Raw genomic sequence first — 16,840 nt, 5'->3', positions numbered from 1 at the left:
ATGTTATGTCCAAAATCTTTGGCCCATTGAATCATAACTGATTTAACCTCTTCATCCTTCAAATGCCATTCTAATAATAATTTATACATCATAGATAAATTTTTAACTTCATTATTCAATACTTCTCGTTGAAACCTAGATTCTTTTTCAAAATAGCCTCTTTCTGCAACCTCTTTTCTAAACATTTCATTAATCTGAAAGTAATGCAGCCAATCATTTACATGTTCTTTCACTTCTTCATATGGTTTCATTTTCCACTTACTTCCTTCTTTCTCGATTAAACTCCCATATGTTATCCACCTCCTAGTCATATTGATCTTTTTAACACTCATCACCTCTAATGGTGATAGCCAATGTGGGATTTTTGGTTCCAGTAGGTTTTTATACCTACCCCATACCTCAATCAGAGATCCTCTAATAATATGATTTTCAAAACCTTTATGCACTCGTTTCTTTTCGTACCATAAATACGCGTGCCAACCGAATCTATTATCATATCCTTCCAAATCTAACAAATCTGTCATCTTTATCTGGCTTAATGAACTGCAGTGCAGGCAGCGTCTCAAGGAAGAGCGCTGAAGACATCTCCCTGTCCTGCTTTGCTCTGTGCGTAACAACAGATATTGCACACACAAGGAAAAATCAATACCAAATCTTAAAAGCAGCAGCAGCAAGTTTCTTTTTATAGAACACTGTCCCATTTGCAGTCTTCTTTTGTCCTGACCTAAAGCATCTTGTCTCCAGTTAAATTTCAAAGAGGACTGTTTGGACTAATACTTTTTAAAAGCAGAGGAGAAATGCAGAAATGGTAAAAGCAGCTGGTGGTCTGTGGTGGGTGTGTGCGTGTGCACACACACACACACACACACACACGTGTGCACTGGTGAGCACTGGGATATTTCATGGGCGACATGGATCCCCACTCAGTAAAATGAGGGCTACCCCATCTACCAGGAGACGATGCCAGATAAATCATACCTAGAGTGAAGGAGAGACTCTCCTTCCATTGTTTGTCTCTTTTAGGCTGCAACTGTATACCCACTTAGCAGGAAGCGAGTTCCTTTGAATTCAACAAAATGTACTTTTTGTAGACCTGTGTAGGACTGCGCTTTTAGGCATTTCATTTGCCCTGCTCTGCCCTTTCCCAACTCCTAAGGAAAATTAGGGTGCATATGCACCATTCATTTAAAGCACACACACCCAAATAATCCTGAGAACTGCAGTTTGTTATGGGTGCTGGGAATTGTAGCTATGTGAATGGGTAAACTACGGTTCCTAGGATTTTTTAATTTCATTTTTGGGGGGAGGGGTGTGCTTTAAATAGGTGGTGTGTATACACAGCCTAAGTATGTAGGAAGAGAGATAAGGAGATATAAACAAGAAAGGGAGAAAGGCAGCCAGAAGCTTCTCTTTCAGGATGTGTGACTTGTGCCTCCTCCAGCATGGCTTTGCAAGCAGAATAGTCAAGAGGCTGTGCTGCTCACCCACGGCGGGGCTGCCCTCATGGGTGAATTCCTCTAGCCTGGATCTTAGTCACTGAATGTCACCACCCTCCAGAAGTCTGAAGGTTGATTTACTGAGATAAGTAGGATTATAACTCTACAGTGATTGCTTTGAGAGATCTGGACCTGGTGTCATATCCCAATGGATGATTAAGAACACCTTTAAACACTGTGGACATTGTTACTGCATGGCAGCAGATGAAAACAGAGCCAGTTTTGAATTCCATTTGTATTATGAACATGGGAAGAAGGCGGGGAGATGGCAGTTTAAGCACAAGTTATATAAAGGGCTTCTACTGGTAAACCCCAGCAGAAGTCACAAGGGGGCAGCAACAGCAGAGAAACAGATTAAGATTGGTGGCAGGCAGCTGACTGTAAGAGAAATCTCCCACCTAGAGATATATTACAGGGAAAGCCTATCTATTCAGAAACAAGTCAATGGGGTTTGCTCCCAGGTAAATGGGGTTAGGATTGTACAGTTAGTAAGACTCCTTAGCAAAAGGAGGCAAGGGAAAGCATCAAAAGCCTACTGAATCTTCCTCTTGAGGTTACTATGAAGCATCGCAGGGAGGGAGAAAAGTTCAAGTCAAAAGCTTCATAAGATAACATCAGTCACAGTAGCTTGGGTAAGATGATGATGATGATGATGATGATATGATGATGATGATGATGATGATGCTCTACAAGATTGACCAAACTGGAAGCTTCTGACAAAATGTGAATATGTTCACACTTTCATTTCTTTGAATCAAAAAGTAGAGACAGCATAAAATGTTTTGTATGTGGCTTTGGCTCTCCTTTAAAGTGGAAATGTGAATTTCTCATTTTCAATAAAACGTAACACACACACACACACACCCTCCCTGCTTCACCTTCAGCTCTCAATGAAAATTGAGGTTTACTAGAAATGTTTAAATACAAGAACACTTTTTAAAGCAGCACAGCGACAACAACATCATCATCAAGCCTGCCATTCTTTCCCCAATGCTTGACCACCATAAATGCACAACTTCTGTTCTTTGTCGGACAGGCAGAGGTTCCAATCTCTATTGGGTAATTTGAGGGAAATGTCCTCATGAACTGTGGATGAAAAGTAAAATAAAGCACTAGTGTAAACAAGCCAGCATTATTAGGCCACAAAAAGCCAACAGCTGATCTAGCATTGGTGTTAATTGTATCATCTGTTACCCAAATACTTATTTATTCATTATTTAGAGCATTTCTTTTTCCTGAAAAGACTCCCAGAGAGGGACTCGAAAAATTAATAATAAGACAGTCCCTGCCTTCAGGTTGCCCACCTTTGCTTTACAACTTCAAAAATATCGAGGGCATGTACAGGTTTGCCCAAAATGGACTGGAGAACTAACCTCTGAGGCTTCGCAGGCTTAATTAGACCCTCGACTGTAGGTTCCCCATCACTGCTGTAAATCCTACAAAGCAAGCGTCTCATCAGCCACATAGCTACAGGGAACCTAATTATTAGAGCTGGGGGATTATGTATTTTCACACACACAATAAACCTTTGTGGCCTTCCTGTTCCGTACCCTTCCCTTGAAATCATTTTGTGCCACCAGCCAATTTCTCTGCCACCTGCTGATGTCTGGTAAGAAGAAAAATGTGATTTATTCTGCCAGAAATAAGCTGACATGGGGCTCCTGAGCTTTCTAGCTGGGAAGATGAAGAAGCCTGATGGGGAAAGTAACCACAGAGTTGGTGTGTGTGCGTGTGTGCGTGTGTGCATGTGCGCGCGCACAGAAGAAATGATCAAATTACTGGCAGATATGATCTGAAGTAAAACTGGCAGTTGGAGTGTTTCGGAGAGTGAGTCAGTCAGTGTCACTGGTAATGTGGCCCCAGTGGCCAGGCAAGAGCTATTTCAATGTGCTTTTGCTTCAGCTCCAGTTTCCACTGAATAATGCAATAGGCACACATCAGTTTGAGCTAGCTGGGTTGTCCTTAGGAAGCCTGGAGGGTTTGTGCCCCTCCCACTCCCTGCTCACGACAGCTTTAGACGCGACTTGAAGGAGGATGACTGGCAAGCAGGCTCCTCCTTAAGTGAAGGTCAGTGCAGGCTAAAGAATGCTCCCGGGAATGATCAGAGAGCAAGCCTTGTGTTTGTGCTGCCCTTCAAATGGATGTCAACGTGTTGTCAGGACATATTGCAAATACAGCCTTGCCTCTTAGCACAGAAACCAGGTGAAGGTGGCATTTTCAGCAGTGACACCCAGCATGCCTTATAGGCTGCAATACTTCAGCATGCTTACTTGGGAATAAGCTCCATTGAACTCAATAGGATTTGCCTGCTTGTGTAGACATGCACAGGATTATGCTGCTTGCATTGTGTTTTGGTGCCATCACTTGTGGGTGTTATTAATGTGATGTTAAAGGGGAAAGGAGCATTTCAAAGCAAAAGGTAGAAAGCAGAGGAGGGAATATAAAAGGCAAAATAAAAATACAGGTGATTTCTTATAGAGGGTGACACTTTGTTTGGCAGGAGGGGAGGCATTTCACAAAGCTCTCCAATTTGTTGTTCTTTTTCTCAGCCATATTTTAAAATGTGTTTTAAAGGTTGTTGTTTTTGTGTGTCTGTGTGTATCCATTTTGTTTTTGAATGTGTTTTCCTGTCTCAGTATGAGGAACAATTCAAAGTGGACCAAGAGTGCTAAGAAGCTTGGGAAGCAGGAGGTGGCTGGGTTGTAACTACTATGTCAATGCACAGAAAAAGGACCCCCACCATAGGTCCAGTTGATGGCTGAGTACATGACAAAATTCTACCATAGTCTCTGTATTATGCTGTTACATAGTATGATACACACAGCCTTATTGTAAATAAGGCCACAAAACTTACTAACCTGCAGGGGACTGGCAGAGGAATGATAGCGTGTTCCTCCCCTCCTGCAGTAATCCACTGTATTTCTATACCTGAAGGAGCGTCTCCACTCCCATCATTCAGCCCGGACACTTTGAGGTCCAGCTCTGAGGGCCTTCTGGCGGTTCCCTTACTGCGAGAAGCGAAGTTACAGGGAAGTAGGCAGAGGGCCTTCTCAGTAGTGGTGACCACCCTGTGGAATGCCCTCCCACCAGATGTCAAGGAAATAAACAACTATCTGACTTTTAGAAGACATCTGAAGGCAGCCTTGTTTCAGGAAGTTTTTTTATGTCTGATGTCTTATTGTATTTTTAATATTTTGTTGGAAGCTGCCCAGAGTGGCTGGGGAAACCCAGCCAGATGGGCAGGGTATAAATAATAAATATATTATTATTATCATTATTATCATTATCATTATTGTTGTTGTTGTTGTTGTTGTTGTTATTATTATTATTATTATTATTATTATTATTATTATACTGGGTACAAAGTAGGGGGTCTTCCCTCCCCTAGCAACTCACTTGGTTCTGTGCTGGGCCCAGAGGAGAAACAGAATGATCTCTCCTACTTCTACCAGCCCCTTCACTTCCTTGCATGCAATTTCTTGTCACCTAAGGTTACCAGGCTAGCGCTTAAATACAAGGCTGGCATAATATCCGTGAAACAGGAATAAAAGCCACAACCAATGTCAGACATATGCAAAAGGGGGAAAGGGGCATCAGCACCTGCTCCTGTGAAATTTAAGAGCTGGTTTTCTAGTTGCTTAGACTATCAAGCTAGCCTGTTTTGAAATCTTTTTTAGGAGTCAGTATCATCTGGTTTGCTGCAGCTTTCTAAAGGAAGGAGGTTCCCTCTGTTGATTAGGCTGTTCTTCCTCCAGTTTCCTCCCTTCGTCAGAGCTAGCTGGTGATGTACAAGCAGAATAGCTCCACCTGACCCATTACAGTGGTACCTCGGGTTACATATGCTTCAGGTTACATACACTTCAGGTTACAGACTCTGCTAACCCAGAAATAGTACCTCAGGTTAAGAACTTTGCTTCAGGATGAGAATAGAAATCGTGTGGCGGCAGCGGGAGGCCCCATTAGCTAAAGTAATGCTTCAGGTTAAGAACAGTTTCAGGTTAAGAACGGACCTCCGGAACAAATTAAGTACCGTACTTTACCTGAGGTACCACTGTATAGGTTCAAGAACCGAAACGGCAGAAAATTTTCAAGAACGGAACATTTTATAAGTTATTGTACCTTTATTATAACTTTCTAACCAGATAATAATTAAGAAATCAAATGACTCTTCTAGCCAATTTAGCATTTTCATTTGCTATGCAGTATGCAAAAAACCTATTGTGTTGATAGCAAAAATGGCCATGACTCCATTCAATTGACAAGCAACATTGCAGTCTTGTGACTGCCTCACATTCCGCTGTGAAAATGACCAGCCAGCACTGAGAGGAATTCTGGGAGCTTCATGTCAAACAAGGCCTCATTTATTAGGTATGCATAATCAGTCCTATTTCCATATTTGTTTCCTTTAAGATGATACTGTGTTAGTAGTCAGATGAGCTGATCTTCATATGCGTGACAAATTGATAACAACACAGCATTTGTACTGGATTTTTTGGGGGGGGGCGTTATTTGCAGCACTTTACATATAATAAAGGTAAAGGTAAAGGTACCCCTGCCCGTACGGGCCAGTCTTGACAGACTCTGGGGTTGTGCGCCCATCTCACTTAAGAGGCCAGGGGCCAGCGCTGTCCAGAGACACTTCTGGGTCACGTGGCCAGCATGACATCGCTGCTCTGGCGAGCCAGAGCCGCACACGGAAACGCCGTTTACCTTCCCGCTGGTAAGCGGTCCCTATTTATCTACTTGCACCCGGAGGTGCTTTCGAACTGCTAGGTTGGCAGGCGCTGGGACCGAGCAGCGGGAGCGCACCCTGCCGCAGGGATTCGAACCGCCGACCTTTCGATTGGCAAGTCCTAGGCGCTGAGGCTTTAACCCACAGCGCCACCTGCGTCCCTTACATATAATATATTGGGGTAATTCTTGCATCAGCTGTGTAAGTGTTGCGAATTGTAGTCTGTGTTGCAAATTGAGAGAGTTTAAGAGACAGAAGGTGGTTGAGAGAGAGAGAGAGAGTAAAGCTAACCCAAGGCCACCTAATTTGGCACATACCTGTATGTGAAATTGACTTGAAACATACATGCACTTCCTTTTTCCTAACACTATTTACAACAGAGAGTTTAGGACTGCCCCTGTTCACATAGATAAGGGTTTCAATAGTAAACCTTCAGTATCTTCTAGGAATAAATAGTAAAATAATATTTCATTTCATTTGTTATTTATTTGTATAATCCCAATGTATTTGTGTGTGTATGTGTGTTTACTTTTTCACAGGATCTAAATCAGGAGCCAGGTATAATATGCAAATGCAACGTGCTGACAGGACCTCGTTCCTGTTAGCAATTGTGCTGCAGCGTTCTTCAATAACTGCAGTTTCTGGACCAAGCATCAGGGCAGCAATCCAGTCTTGAAATCACGGATGCCAAGACTACTGTGATCAAGCTATCCTAGTCCAGGAAGAGTCAATGCTCTTGTATCATCCGAAGTTAGTAATAGGTAGTCCTAGCCCAGGGGTTGTCAACCTGATCCCTACCGCCCACTAGTGGGCGTTTCAGGATTCTAGGTGGGTGGTAGGGGGTTCTACGACACAAACTGAATCGCTCCCACCATCGAGCACTGGTGGGTGGTAAGGAAATTTTACCATCAAGAAAGATGCATTAGTGGGCGGTAGGTATAAAATGTTTGACTACCCCTGGTCTAGCCATTAAGGTCACCTGGGCCTCCAGTTACATTGCTAGATCCCAAAGCACCCACAGATGGCATATCTGCTTCTGCAACCCCATACAAGGCAGGCAAATGTCTTAAGTTATCAGTCACAGGACACCCCCCCCCCCCCCGCACAGCACCTTCATCTTCCTTGGATTCAGGCTTATTTTCTCTCATCCATCCCACTGCACAGTGTCTCCTGATTCAGATGTTGTGGAGAAGCAGAGCTGAGTATCATCAGCATACAGAAAGGACCATGCCCCAGATTTCCGTGTTGTTGTTGTTTTTTGGATAACATTTTATTAATTTTCCAAAAAAAAACAAAACCCAAATAATTTCACTTTAAACAATTTCAGCCATAAATCTTAATTGACTTCCCTCCACTCCCCCTCCTGGTTCCATTATTTTACTCTTATTCATGCACGTCCTTAAAATCTTATATTCTTAACAATCTAAATTTTAAACCTTCTTCTTCTTATTACAAGTGACTTTTAAAAGTTCAACTAATGTAAAAGCCTATAAACAAAGCTCACAAGATTATGCTTTAAACATTCCCCTTATATAAAAGAAAAAAGAAAGGGAAAAAAACCCAACATCTTTTTGGGTTTCAAATTGTCTAATGTGCCCTGCATAGTTCACTGGATTATTCTACCAATCTTCTTTGGCGGTGGCTTCTTCCTTCCATAGGGATGGGCCATGCCCCAGATTTCCCAGTGACCTCTTCCAAAAGTTTCATATAGATATTCCAAAGCATTGGTTAGGCTGAATAGTAGTACTCTCCCGATGCTATTCTTTGGGCCTAGTCATGTAAGTAGGATTAGAACCACAGTAGCAGAGGGCCCCTAATTCCCATTCCTTGGAGCTGGTCCAGGAGGATACAAAGCATGTGGCGAAAGCCACATAGAGATTGAGGCTCATACACTTGTGGTAAAGATAGTTCATCAGGGCAACCAGGGCCAGCTCTGTCCCATGGCCAGACCTGAGTTTTTAAAAAGTATGTAACTAGGCAACCATGCAGCTTCATAAGGGGGGAATTTTCACAGACCTTGTCTGGCAGCCCTCTAAATAATAAATAATCATATTAACATCTGGAAGATTGTGTCAAGTTCCATATGGCTAGCAGTTCCTCTTCTGGACTTCCTGCAAAATACTTGTGATGTACTGAGCAGATGTATGAATCTTCTTCAATATTTAAATCATGCATTACAGCTGTAGTTCCTCATGGAGGCTGGAGACTCATCATGTACAAACAGCCCCAAAAAAGGACTCCTTGGTGGAAGCAGGACTTATAGTGATCAGGAAAACAATATAAAAGAATCTGCAACACAGAGGAAAGAGGACCTTTGTGCTCCATTCCCAAGTAAGTACTCAGAGGTAAGCCCAAGGGATGCCGAGAAGAAGTATGCTTATTGTAGCTTTTGCCTGAATCTTACTTATGGGCATTTCGTAGGCAAGCGGGGAGGGGAGACACTTAGCTTTGCTCATGCTTTGTTCTGTGTCTGTGTGTGCCCTGTCAAATAGTTTCTCTGCCTTGAAAGTTAATACCTTATCCAAAAACATCCATATGCATACCTAACATCAGAGTCATAGAGAACCTGTGGCCATTCATGACCATTGATCATGATAGCTAGGGCTGATGGAGACTGCCTCCAGTGTAAAATAATTGGAGAAGAAGCTGCAGTATCAGGTTAAAACTGCCTTGGACACCTAAGTTTTGGATGAAAGGGGCTAGTTATATTATTGTTGTTGCATTTTTGCTGCCGGGGAGAAGTGCTTTTGGGGATTTTTGTTTACAGGTGCCGGAATAACGTAGCTGGCTTTGGGTGCTATGCACCTTGACTTGGGGTGGAGTGTGGGTGGAGTGGGTGCCATTTGCTTCTCTGCCTCAGGCAGTAAAATGTCCTGGGCCTGGATGTGTCATCCAATTGCTGCCTAGTCTTAAATAACCTATAAGGGTGAACCCAAGGCAACTTTTAAGGCTGGTCAAATACGTTGTGAATGCCTAATCCCAGTCAGCAATCCTAGTACCACTCCTTTGCATTAACTTAAATTTCTGAGCAGTTTTATTCATTAGGCAGCCCATTTCCTATGTGAACAAGCCCGAGTGGATAAAAATCAGCACACAAAAATGGGAGATTCGGCTCTCCCAGTTGCCTTTTTCTAAAAAGGCGAAAACCTTCCTGTTAAGGTTTATTTCCTGCGCTCAAGTGAGAAACGGCTAAAGCCTTTGTATAACTGATCTGTTATGCAGAGATTGCTCTGCAAGCCTTTAAAATATTTATTTACTTCTTTTGAAAGTCAATTTACTGCTGGCGGAAGGTGCTGGCTTCACTTCCCCAGAGACTGGAGCCTGCTCTTGATCAGTATTCACAGAACTGAGGTGAGCACCAGCAGTGCTTGTTCCTCCATCACTTCCTAACAATGCACCTCCCCTGAAAGGAGTGCCTCTTGTTTATTTGTATTTACTTATCTAAGACCATTTCTTATACTGCTCAATATATAAAATATGTTTAAGCAATGTAGGCAAATATTACATAACTATACCATAAACCCATCCATGCAAACTACTGAGAACATCAATAAAAATACTAGAAATACAGTAAAGCATTAGAACATACAGAAAACAGGATTCAGGGAAAGCCTGGGGGCAGGGAGGGAAGCTGTCTTTTCAGAAGATGCAGGTAATCAGTGGTAATGATGGCAGAGGCGGCATCATAGAAGCTGCATAATGCTATGCAGCAGGGGTTCAAAATTAGCTAATTACTGAGGACCCCCTATTTTTCAAAAGCCAAGCCACAAAATTTGGGGTAGCCCCTAATAAGCAAAATATTTTAGGTATCCTAAAAAACAACAGACCATAAAATCTGTGATATTACCATGAAAAAATGACAAAAAATAATTAGTTGGTGGGAGGCAAGTATAGGTGCCATGCACCCCCTGGGTGTGTTTATTGCAGACCACAGTAAGAATAAATGATCCAGAGGCGTTCTCCAAATTCTGGACCCCGAATACAAAATTCAAGACACTTTAATAACATTAGCTTGTGAACGATCCCTTTCAGAAACATGACTGGATAACAGAACATGTGGACAGCTTGTGGACTCCTTACTGGTATACAAAAAAGCACGCTCCTGTCTACTAGCTGTACCATGGCAACAGATAGTTCTGAACAAAGTTTATAAATTAACTATTCTTCTGTCGCGTGCAAAACGTTGCATTTTTGGTAGTCTGTTACATGAAGCGGTCAGTTTGGAGCTTCTGGTCTCTTCAAGGCCACTTCACCTTTCTGGTATGTGAAGCTGATAAGCGATGCCCTGCTGGTTAGCAAAAAGACAGGTTGAGGTGCATAAAAAAATCTCTGCTTAGCTAGGTATATACTTTTATGCAGGACAATGGCACAGATACATTGTGCCATTGTGGTTGTGACTGGGAACTTGTTTGTGCAGGCTTAGCACTTAGCAGGCTGAGGTCAGTTGTGTATCAGAAACATGTTCTGTGACAGGGTGAGAGCATGTCAGTATAGGGGTACTCTGTACTTCACCTTCCAGCTAACCTGAAGGGACTTGGCAGAACTCCTAATTGGCACACCCTCTCCTTGGTGTCCTGCTAGCTGCTGACAGCGGACTGTAAGCTATTGTTTAGTAGAAACTTATTCAAAGCAAAAATATTAGAGCTGTGAAAGCAACGTATGAGAGCAATGTAAGCTCAGAAATGCCTGCCTGCCGTATTGACCCCAGTGGGTCTCAGGTCATGACATTCAGCTGGGTCCCAGGTAATGACACTCAGGTATCACTTCTACTTATTTCCGAGATAAGCTATGGCTGCTATCAGCCTTTGCCAGCTCTGAAGAGACCATCCACTGGGCACTCCGTCAACTGTTTCTCCCATACAAATGAGCTGCTGCTAAAGGATGAAGCCAACATTGCTCTAGTTTTTACATCATACACCTGATCTCTGAAGGCTTGTTTACAGAAATGCCTAGTTAAGGCTCCTCCAACAAAGACCCGTGAAAGAGACCCACAAGAATGAGACATTTGGTATTTGGTAAACAAGAATGACCTTTCTGATTCATTTAGAGCCAGCACAGGGCTTCCGTAAAGCCCAACAGGGGAAGCAGAGCTCAGTTTCTAGTGTTGTGGCTTCAGAGGAAGAGAATGGCCACAGTAGCCTGCCTGGCAAACTGCCACAGTCTTTGGAAAAGCATGTTCCTCTGTGCCTCTTTCTGTATATGTCTCTGAAAATAGTTTCAAATAAGAGGCCTTGTTCTGTAGCTGAACTGCACAGCTCCTTGTAACAGCCTCTTGTGTTCCAAAGGCATCTGGGATTCCTTGGCAACCGAGTGGCCCCTTGCCAGGCACCCATTGTTAGTCACTCGGTGGGTTTGAATGAGCTGCATTGTGGGGGGAAATTCACATTCATTATGTTGAATGTGAATCTGTGCTTCCATTACTGCTGCAGGAAAGAACCAAATGCTGGCTGAATATAGTCAACAACAACAAAATAAATGTAGGCCTCGGTCAGATGTTATGCATAAAATGTATTTAAACAGCCTAAGTGCCAGACTTTGGCTGTTAATAGTAGCCAAGCAAGCAAGAACGTGAAGGTGTTGCCGCGATTTCTAGGGATGTAAGGAGCTGGTGACTTCTGTCCCATTCTGTGTTTGTCATAAACAGTGCTATTCTACTGACATTCAACTTCCACTAAAACGTACATTATTCATTTCACTATCCACTATGCCTGAAACTAACATAATTAATTGTGTGATTAATTTTGATGGAAGAGAAGTGTCCAAAACAATGCAGAAAATAACATAACTATGTGTGTAACGTTTGCAGTCTAACCCCCGCCCCTCATATTTCACTTCTGTGATTTCCATTCCTGACCTCAAACATGCATATTATGACAATTTCCACTCCCATTTCCAATGAAGTTTCTGACATTCCCAGCTTTTTCCTGGGTCTTATTCTCCATGGATATTTTCTTTTGCAAACTGGTATTACATTGGCTATTACCTTACAATCCTTTGGCAGGGAGGCTGATTATATATACCCTGGCCTTTGGCACCTGATGTGATTTCATTTTTTGTAATTCTAAGTTTTTAAACTATTTTTAGTATTGTATTTTAAGTTGTTGTAACTCTCCCAGGATCCTTAGGTTGAATGGGGTTTTATTATTATTATTATTATTATTATTATTATTATTATTATTACTTTTACTATTATTATTATTAACCTTACAGAGGCCAACAACTTAAGGAACCTGGAATAAGTTAACAGAGGCTAGTATAATAATTAATCCTCCACTGAGTATATCAGTCCAGTTTCAGGTTCAAATGTACCCCAAGAAAACCATACAAATAAAACACCTCTGAGAAAATATTAAGCATGACATCATTTGCATGTAACTAAAAAAAACCTTAACATATCTGCAAAGTAGGGTCAATAATACCCACAATGTAAAATACATAAGGCTACTACAAGGATGATGTGTGGGGTCTAGTAGACCCCACTGTTTTTAAAACATACAGCAACATACTGTGCCATTAACATACGTATAATTATTACAGTTGAATAACAGTAATCATGAGTTGTGAATTACCCATAACAGTAGCAACAAATTTCACAGAACCACAGAATATTGTACTCCAGCAGCTTGGGCACAATTCACCACATCTCACAGCTGCGTGAGTTGGACAGGCAAAACATGAGGCCCATTGTTGATGCAATTTTCTTTCACTGTGTCACCCACAGAGATGGCACTTGCCCCTTTTTTTTTGTGCCAGCAGCGGCAGACCCTACCATTTCCAAGGCTGCCTTTCTCGGCACCCCAGGAAAGCTGGCTATGTCCCTAAACTCAAGCCAGGTTTGGTCAGCTCTAGAAACAAATCATCTAGGAAGTTATATTGGGGTGTTCACAACACTGTGGGCTGTTCAGTTTTGAAATAACATGGGAATTTATATAGGCAATCCCTACTATATTTGTAAAAGCCAGAATTTCCTTTTAATATATTGTTATGAATGTGGGGGTGGGGGTGGGTGGGGAACTGGCAAGTGTTAGAAACTAATCCAGCCTTTTAATTCCAAGAAATAGCCAACATAGCTTCCTGGTGAGGTGATGGGAGATTAAGGTGTTTGGTGCAAGATGGCAAATCGGTGCAGCCCCCTCCCTCTACAGAATAAGCCAGTTGGGAGCAGAATTTGGGCAGGAATGTGACCTAGAAGTAAGGCAACAAGCTGGAGAGAGTCAGAGCAATGTTTGATTTCTGTTTGAATCCAAGTCTGCAGCTATGGGAGAAGCAAGATTCCTTTGGGGTGTTAATGTTGTGAACCCCTCCATTGTAGGATCAGGTTGTATACATGTGTAAATAATCCATATATCACAATGGCGCCACAGTCTCCGCTGTGCCTCATTTCCAAAAGGAAACACAAACCCTGAGTAAGCGCCTGGGACCCCTGGAATCTTGCACCGCTCGGAGATTGGGGTGGCATGCAACAATATTTTTCCTGATATACCAGCTGGAAAGTCACACACCAACAAGACTGAAGAATACTCAGAGCATGGAGTTGTAGAAGGCTAACACAGAAGTTTTACCATTTTGTTCCTTGATGTTGGGTACGTTTGTCCCTGCCTGGTGATTGGGTCTCTAAAACTGGGAACCTGTTACTAAATTTGGAATCTGTCCCTAAATGGCTATTGGAAGGATCCTTCTTGTCATAATACCAAGTGGAGGGTTAATTCTTGGGCACCTTTCACAACTTCAGGAAAACAGGCCAGAAGCTCATTGGTAGTAAACAAACAAAAGAAAAGCGCTGCTGGATCAGATGAAAAGTCCTCCAAGTTTAGCGTTCTGTTCCCACAATGACCAGCCAGATGCGTGTGGGAAGCCTGCAAGCAGCATACATGTGCACCTAGCACTCTCCCACTTGTGTTCCCCAACAACTGATATTCAGAGGCATAACTTTGATATTGGAGGTAATATATTGCCACCCTGACTAGTAGCCAGGGATATCCTTACATTCCATGAACTGGTCTAATCCCCTGTTAAAGCTATCCAGATCACATCCTGTGATTGGCAAATTCCATAGCTCATCTGTGCACTGTGTGCACTTCAACTGTCTGCTCTGAATCTCCCAACATTCAGCTTAATTGGAAAACTCTAGGTTTGAGTACCATGAGAGCAGCGTGGAGATTCTTTCTGTCCACTTGGCTCCACACCATGCATGTTCCATAGTTGGCGAGAATTTCCACAACACAGAGGAGGCCATATTTAACCCTGCTGGTAAACCAAGAGTATGAACTGCACACCTACTTCAACCAGTGGAAACAAGAACTGTATACACAGCCAATGGAGAAATACCTTGCTGTGATTATTCCCTTATCATTGAAATTATGGACCCTTCGATAGAATAACTGAACACAATCCCTTTGATTCTATCCTTCTTGCATGGCTGGGTGCTTCCATTCAGGCCCAGATTCAGAAGCGAGGTATGCCACGGAGAGGAGAGCATCCCAAATGGGAATACACAGTTGCTGTCTTCTCTCAGCTGTTGGTGTCCTTCACACAGACATGCCAGTGACACAGAGCTCTTGCCATTTGCCTCAGCTTCAGCAACAGATCCTAAGAAGCTAGCTGCTGACTCAGTGCTCCTTATGGGCATCTCTCCTTAACAAGTTCTTGACCTGTGCTTCAGAGGAATTGGAGAAAGTACGGTAATTCAAAGGGTAGCACACCAAGTCTCCTTTCTAAGGAGACACACAAAAACCACTTCGGAGCCTGCTTCACCACCTCCCGGGTCCATCTACCATCAAACCTCCTGGGAGAAGGATCGTGATGACCTTTTTATAGTTTGATATTGTTTATTATATTTTGGGGGGGGGGTGTTTTTTAAATGTAGTTCCATTGGCTTGGAAGAATCTGTATCCTGAAAGGCAGGGTACCTTATAAAGAATTGAAATAAATAAACAAGAAATGAACGCATCCTTGATCAAAGCAAGCATGCCTACCGGTAGTGTTTTTTCTTTATGGTGGGGGACAGGGGGATATTTCTGTAAAGATGCCTTAACTAGTGATAACTCTTGGAAAAAAGCTGGTTCTGTGAACATCCTTTTATTTTTCTGGATATTTTGTGGTTTTCTGTGACTCTAGATGTTGTCAGGATCTAGGCAAGGGCTCTGGGTGGCCATATTCAGTTCCATACCTGAAGGGTGAAAGCTCTGCCCTGGGGTCTCTGAGCTCAAGAAGCAAGGTGGCTGGAGCCTGAGAAACAGCAGACAGAAGGTCTTATGTTTTTCTCATGATTACACTGGAGGCAGGCTTCACCATATACTGGTTTTATTGAAAGTAAAATGTATCAACCTTTATGAACATATTGCTGAACCTCTTATATAATGTTCCTGGTGAACATTTTCACACGACCACGGAAACATATTGTGGCCTTTTGCTGAGTTTTTCAGTGGTTGCTGTGAAATTGTTCACCTACTCAGGAAGCATTGTTCTCACCATGTTTTGATTTCATGTGGCATCTGCAGGGAGTCAAATTTGGTTACATAGTGTTGTGACATTATCCTATTTACTCTTATATTCAGGGGCATTGTGTGGGCGTTGCCAGGGGGCTGTAGCTCCAGGTGCATAATTTTTTTAGTGGGTGTGAACCAGGAGCCCCCCACTACAGGTGCCCCCAGCATGCCCCAACCCAGTGCTCCTCTCCGCCCACCAAGGACCCCATCAGCTGGGCGGGCTTCCCCCTGTGTGGGCGGGCAGGTGGCCCTGCTTTGATCCAGTGGCAGTGGGGTTGATCCTGTGGCACCGGTGGCAACAGCTGGGCTACCCCGGACACTGACAACTCATAGGTATATACCACCCTCTCACAAAATATCAGGGTGGTGCAAAGCAATATAAAAACATTTTGAAAATAAATTTCAAGCAGGACAGAATACCATTTTATAGCATGGGTCCAGCGATACTAAATGGCTGACTTCTGGTGAAGGCCAGTCCAGGCTCTGTGACATGAGGGACAGCTAACAGCATTCCTCCAGATCTCAGCAATCTGGCTGGGATATGAGGGCTCAGGGAGTACGTTTTGTGGAAATAAGTTATGTGAACATGTTTTAAATGAGCAATTACAGTCAAATTGTGAGAGCAAAAAAGGTGCAAAGACCGTAAGTGATGGGGGAAGGGCGTAAGACCTGCTATTAACCAGTACTGGTCATTGCTGAATTATTCAAAGTGTAATGAAAGGAAGAGTGGTGGTTTTTTAAAAAAGTAATTTATAAACATACAAAACTAGAAAATTACATAGCAATTTAAAAACAGCATACAAAATTACAGAAAAATGTGAAAAGCTTGTGGCAATTACAGCAATTATATACAGAGGAAAAAGAACTGCACTTAAAACAGGATTAAGCCAGGGAAAATGATGTAGAGTTATTGATACCCAAGTCTTTCTTATGTGCAGAACCACTGGAGCCCTACACTTCACTTACAGGGAAGCTGTTAACTGAGCCTAACAGTAACAGTTTCAATGCAAAGTCTCCACAGGAAAGAGCCTTTTCAGTGGTGGCATCATGGCAATGGAATGTTGTCCCCGGAGAGGCTTACCTGGTGCCTAAGTTGATGCTATTTTGGTGACAGGGGAAGAAGA

General features: G+C 42.7%; 1 long non-coding RNA gene across 1 annotated transcript in view; it reads left to right on the top strand.

The window, feature by feature from the left end:
- The window catches only part of LOC307205018, a 36,054-nt gene that overhangs the window by 10,229 nt on the left and 8,985 nt on the right, over window positions 1-16,840 (top strand). The window contains exon 3 of the long non-coding RNA XR_013833797.1: window positions 8,409-8,573. This is a non-coding gene — a long non-coding RNA (uncharacterized lncRNA). The remainder of the gene's footprint in view (window positions 1-8,408; window positions 8,574-16,840) is intronic.

The sequence above is a fragment of the Podarcis cretensis genome (genome assembly GCF_951804945.1).
Source record: "Podarcis cretensis genome assembly, chromosome: 1".
Taxonomy (NCBI): domain Eukaryota; kingdom Metazoa; phylum Chordata; class Lepidosauria; order Squamata; family Lacertidae; genus Podarcis; species Podarcis cretensis.
The sequence above is the reverse complement of the archived record's forward strand: the minus strand, read 5'-3'. Positions and strand labels throughout refer to the sequence as shown.